The sequence below is a fragment of the Lichenostomus cassidix genome, chromosome W (genome assembly GCF_008360975.1).
Source record: "Lichenostomus cassidix isolate B80296 chromosome W, HeHo_3.0, whole genome shotgun sequence".
NCBI lineage: Eukaryota > Metazoa > Chordata > Aves > Passeriformes > Meliphagidae > Lichenostomus > Lichenostomus cassidix.
In genome coordinates this window covers 18862498-18868497 of record NC_139510.1, presented here as the reverse complement: position 1 = coordinate 18868497, position 6000 = coordinate 18862498, and the positions used below count along the sequence as shown (strand labels likewise).

Here is a 6000-nt window from a genome sequence, read left to right as displayed (position 1 = left end):
TAACGCGGAGGGGGAGGAGGGGTGGAACCAGGCCTCTGCGTTTACCGAAAGTGTCTCTAAGGCTATCGAGAGATCACTCCAGCCAGCACTGCCTGGTGCTGTACAGAAAAGCCCTTCTCACACCCGTGCCGGTGTAAGGCACATATTCTCACTCACCCACGGAGTTGGATAACTCGTGCATTACCAAAGACAAAGAATTCAGAGCGCTCAGTCAGCCAGAGGTTCCAGAGTTTATTCTGAAGGGTTCCAGGGTGAAAGAGGGCCAGACACCCCAGCCGTCTACATTTAAAGGGGCGGCTGGAGGGTCAGGGGAGAGGAGGCGGGGGGAACACCACAACCAATGGGAGGAGGAAGGGATGCAATCAGGGGTTAGGTTACAGCTGGGGGGATTTACATAATTTGGGGAGGAACCATCGTGTTCTCCAGAGGGGAGGACTAAGAAGGCTTCCACCAGTGGGGTTCTGCTGTATTGGAACCACTTGGCTCCTCAGCAGTTCCTGAGATGGTATCACTCACCCCAACAACTCCCCCTTCTTTATTTAAAGGAAAGGCCTCCCCTACTTGCTTAGTTAAACACTTCTTGAGGCAACCGAACAAGCTTAGAACAAGGAAAATTATTAGGATCACCCACAGTCCAGTTTTAACTAAGGATGCTAGCCATCCTTGAAGTCCCCACTGTCCGAAAAGATCGCCAATCCAGTCTGTTTCCTTTTCTGTCTTCAGTTCTTTGATTTGATCCTTTATTTTCTGTATCGTCGCGTGGATACTCTGGCTATGAGATGACAGGTTAAAGCAACACAGTCCCTCGAATTCCTCACAGCCATGTCCATGGGCCAATAAAAGAAAATCGATGGCTGCTCTGTTTTGCAGTGTTGCATGCCTGGTGGTTTCTTCATCTTCAAGAAGCTGAGAGAGGGCACTCAAGGTTAGGTTAGCATGCTTTCCAAGCCAGCACTCAAGGTGGCTAAGTTCACCTAAGGCTTTTGCTGCTGCCACTCCAGGCAGGAAAAACGATGCAGCAATCCTTTTAGACAATGACCAATTGATAATTTCGCTATCACAATTAGGATCTAATTGTTGTATATTTCTTTTTTGGCGGGCCAATCGAGTATGGTTTTTCCAATGCAGAATTTGGGTTTTGTTGGGTGCTAGTACAGAAAGCCTGCCAAGAGTGCACGGTCCTCCTTGGAGCTGGGATGGGATTCCAGACCACGCCTGATTCCCACAAATCAGGAACATACCTTTGGGCAGCATTTTGGGGTGTACAGATGACTCTGTTGGGATGACCTTTTTATCCTGACACCAATTACTGACAGAGTAAACCTTTCCCTGGGGTGTTGCTTTTCTACTATGACTTAATTTCTGGTGTTCTGACCAGGATAATGCCATCCCTCCTTTCGGGCTGAAGACAAACTTGAGGCAAAGGGTAGCCTGGGAGGACCCCAATAATAGTAATTCGTGGGGTTCCTCTGGTGCTGTTGCCAGCGTGCTTACCCATTTCTCCCAAGCTTCTTTCTGGGGGAGCACCTCGTTTGCAAAAGGCAGTTCATCTTTGTGGAGAGGGATCCCCACCAGGCATGATGAAAGTGGGTCACTGACGCTGCCCATAGACAGGCACATATGGTCTTGCTGGAGTGCTTTTGCCAATGTAACCCACATATTGGTCTTTGGCTGAGGGACAATCCATGCGACAACCTCTGGTGGTAACAGGATGCAGGAGGTCAGGAGAATGCAGAGGTAGGCAATTACAGGCATGGTGGTAAGAGAGGTATAGGTAGTCCTTTTTTCTGTGGGATTTCAAGCAAAAATCATTAAAAGATGGTTTTCTGTTACTTCTTTCTTTTTTCCCCCTCATCCCCCCTTTTTTCATAAGACACAGGTAATAAGGTTGTGGGTTAGGGAAACACATGAGGGTAACAGATAAGGGATTTGTGGGTTTGGGGAACTGCTTGAAGGCGGCACAAATAGCTGTTCACGTGGCTGGAATCTTGCGCCGACGTCTTCTCCAAGCGGCACTGGTTTCTTTGTCTGGAGTTTCTTTGTCAGTGTCTGGTGTGTCATCTTTCGCCTGCTCAGGAGCTGTCACTGACGGTCGGAGGTAGGGCTTTACATATTTTCCTGGTATCCACTTGGGTCCTGAAGGTGTGGAAACACAAGCATATCCCCTCCCCCATACAATTAGTGAAAAAGGGCCTGATATTTGATGGCTTTCTGGATCTTTGATTAACACTGGTGGTTGTTCTTTTAATTTGGCTTGGGTCAAATTGGTAAAATGCCGGAACACAGGGGAGTCAGGCTCTTCAAACGAATTGTTTAAGAAATTTATTGTAAAAAGGGCTTTGCAGAGTCTCATAATGGGAGAATTGAGTTCTGACCCTCCCCGCTGTTGGTCTAGGACCCTCTTAATTGTCTGGTGGGTCCTCTCAACTATGGATTGTCCTGTGGGGGAGTGGGGGATGCCTGTAATGTGTTTGATGCCCCATGAGCTAAAAAACTCTTGAAGTTTGTTAGAGATGTATGCTGGACCGTTGTCAGTTTTTATCTCAGCAGGAACACCCAGGGTAGCAAAAGCAAGGAGAAAGTGCTGTATAACATCTCTTGCCTTTTCTCCTGCATGGGCAGATGCAAAAACAGCTCCAGAAAATGTGTCTACAGAAACGTGTACGTATTTTAATCTGCCAAACTGGGGGACATGGGTTACATCTGTTTGCCAGACTTCACAGCTGCCTAGACCCCGGGGGTTAACTCCAGACCCTAATGATGGCACTTGGTAGCTCTGACAGCTAGGACAGGTTGCTACAATTGCCCTTGCCTGGTTTCGGGGTAATTTAAACATTCTCATGAGTGCTGGTACATTCTGATGGTAAAATTGATGGCTCAGCTTTGCCTGAGCAAAGGTGTCTGGAATGTTAGGAGCTTTCACCGGCATAGCTAGAGCGTCTGCCCTCCGATTCCCTTCAGCAACTGGTCCAGGGAGATCGGTGTGTGACCTCACATGCATCACATGGAACGGCTGCTTTCTGTGGGAAAGCAGAAAAACAAGTTTTGAGAGCAGTTTATACAATTTAGGATTTGACACTTCTTTTAGCCAGGCATGTTCTGCTCTGGCGACTACCCCAGCTACATAAGCTGAATCTGTTACCAGATTAATGGGTTCTTCGAACATCTCAAAAGCTCTAACAGCAGCCGCAAGTTCCGCAATTTGCGGTGAGCCTTCGATTATTTGGATATCGTGCTCCCACACTTGCGTTTCGGGATGTTTCCAAGTCACGACTGACTTATGGGATTTCCCGGAGCCATCTGTAAAAACAGTTAGAGCCTTGAGAGGGGTTCGACTTTGGAGTTCTTTTGGGGCCAAATGAAAAGCCAAATTGAATAATTTGTGTTTTGGATGATGATTTGAAATCTTGCCTGGATAACTATCCAGAGCAACTTGAAGGTGTTCATTTGTTTGGAGTATGTTTGCTAAGGATTCACTTTCCAATGACAGATAGATGCAGGTGAAATCACACCCTGCAAGGGTACGGAGGCGTGCTCTGGCTCTCATAATTAGTTGAGCTACTAGTTCCTGCCGTGTTGTTATGGTTTTGAGCGGCTGATGTGGTAAGAAAATCCACTCTATTATAAGAAGTGGGTCTTTTTGTGCAGTGTCCCATTGAACAATCAGTCCATACAGCCTAGGTGACTCACCCAGAACGATGAAATTAAAAGGCAACTCAGGACTTGTCCGATGGGCTTGGCGAGAAGACAGGGCAAGCTGTACCTTAGCGATGGATTCCCGGGCCTCCTCTGTGATGACTCGGGGCGAGTCCAGGTGGTCACAGCCTTTCAGGAGGTTAAACAGTGGAGCAAGGTCTTGCGTAGTAATTCCCAGCAGAGGACGAATCCAGTTTATAGAACCACACAGTTGGTGCAAGTCCCGGAGTGTCCTTGGGTTGTCTTTAATGGTGAGCTGCTGGGGTACGATGGTCCGTTGGCTGATGCGGAGTCCCAGGTAGGTCCACGGGCAGGTACGCTGAATCTTTTCCTGCTGGATCTCAAACCCTGCTTTCTCAATGGCTTGAATAGTTTTTTCTAGAGTTAAGTTCAGGTATTTATCATTTGGTGCACAAATCAACACATCATCCATGTAGTGGAGAATGATAGAACGTGCAAACTCTTTGCGGATGGGGGACAGGACGCGAGCCACGTACCATTGGCAAATAGTTGGAGAATTTTTCATACCCTGGGGTAACACACACCAGTGGTATCTGCGCTGGGGGGCTTCCTGGTTTAGGGATGGCACGGAGAAAGCAAACCGAGGAGCATCACTTGGGTGTAGGGGGATTGTGAAGAAACAGTCCTTAATGTCAATGACAGCAAGCTTCCAATTCCTAGGAAGCATTGAGGGAGAGGGCAGGCCAGGCTGTAGGGGTCCCATATCTTCAATGACTTCATTGATTTTCCTGAGGTCTTGGAGAAGCCTCCATTTGTCTTTTCCAGGTTTCCGTATGACAAAGACAGGGGAGTTCCAAGGGCTATTCGATGGTACAATATGACCTTTGGCGAGCTGTTCTTCTACTAGGGATTCTAAAGCGCTGAGCTTCTCTGTGCTTAGGGGCCACTGGGTCACCCACACGGGGTCGCTTGTCTTCCAGGTTAGGGGCGGGGTGGAGTGCACCCCAGTGGCCCCAACTAAAAATCCTGAGATGGAGGTGGGATTACCAGCTGAGTCCCCCACTGGGTAAGGAGATCTCTGCCCCAGAGGGTAAAACCAGAGTCAATTACGTACGGGTGGATGGTGGCTGTGTGTCCTTCAGGGCTTTCTATGATGATATTATTTGTACTCCTCTGGGAAGTTGCTGACCCTCCTATGCCTGTGATTCTGCCGCCTGCTGGTTTGGTCTTCCAGTCCTGGGGCCATTCTGCTTGAGAAATGATGGTTACATCGGCCCCTGTGTCTACCATCCCCGTCAGGTAAGCAGTGGATTTATCATTGTGTAGTTTACAATGCATCATGAGCTTGTCTGCGCCTACAACTTCTGCCCACCATATGGAAGGTGTTCTGTGGCACCTGGGGTGGTTTTCAGGTAGTATGATAGCTTGTGCTACTACCTGACCCTTTGATAGAAACCAGGGAGTGTTGTTACAGGAGACAGAAATTTGTACTTGTCCATTGGGGTCTATTTTGTGCACCTCGGGTAAAATAAAAAGTTCGGGTGGACCATGCTTAGTGTCCCCGACTACTAGAATGTCCACAGTCCTGTCAAAAGGTTTTTCAAAGCCCACATATATGTGTTGTTGATTTCCATTGCGGAAGTGGTGTGTATCAGTACTTACAAGACAGAGTCTCTTGTCTGTTCCACTGTGTGGTGTACTGTTACCATCCATGGCAGGGGTGGCAGGGCAGGGAGAGACGGCTGTAGAATTTGTGTCCTGGCGCGGAGCCGTGCCGTGCTTCACTGTTCGTTTCCCTGGTCCTTCTGATGGTGATGCTGGCAGGGACAGCCTGGGGGCACAGCTTCAGTATTATTGTTAGTATTTCTCTTAACACGCTTTGGTTTAGGGCAGTCTTTGGCAATGTGTTCAAAACTCCCACAATTATAACATCTCCGTGGAGGTTTCTGAGATGCTGCTAGTGCTTCTGCTACCCCTTGTGAAACTGCTTGGGCTATGGCTGCCTCAGGAGATGCTAATTTGGTGCAAGCCTCAATCATCTGATCGAGGGTAGGAGGTGGGTCTAGTGGGAGTGCCTGGAGGACTTTTTTACGACTCTCATTAGCATTCGCCATAGCTAATGCACGCAGCAGCTCCTTTTGGGCTTCTGGATTCCCAACTTGCTTTTCAACTGACTCTTTTAGTCTATCGAAGAATTTTATAAAGGACTCATCGATAGTTTGTTTTATGGTGGAGAAATTTAGAGAGGGGGTGGAGTCCGAGGGGGTTGAGAGCAAAGCTCTGTCAGCCTCTCTTTTGATATCTTCTAAAATCAGTTCAGGCAATTGTCTTGCCTGATCCTGG

At 48.1% G+C, this 6000-nt stretch overlaps 2 long non-coding RNA genes across 2 annotated transcripts in view; both read right to left on the bottom strand.

Moving 5' to 3' along the window:
- Positions 1-6000, bottom strand: part of LOC146425627 (uncharacterized) — a 449835-nt gene that overhangs the window by 285104 nt on the left and 158731 nt on the right. The gene's annotated exons all lie outside the window — the stretch shown is intronic.
- Positions 513-2553, bottom strand: LOC146425631 (uncharacterized). The gene is made up of 2 exons (XR_014846480.1): positions 1495-2553; positions 513-906 (listed from the first exon to the last, which is right to left on the bottom strand). It is a non-coding gene; the product is annotated as an uncharacterized LOC146425631 (long non-coding RNA).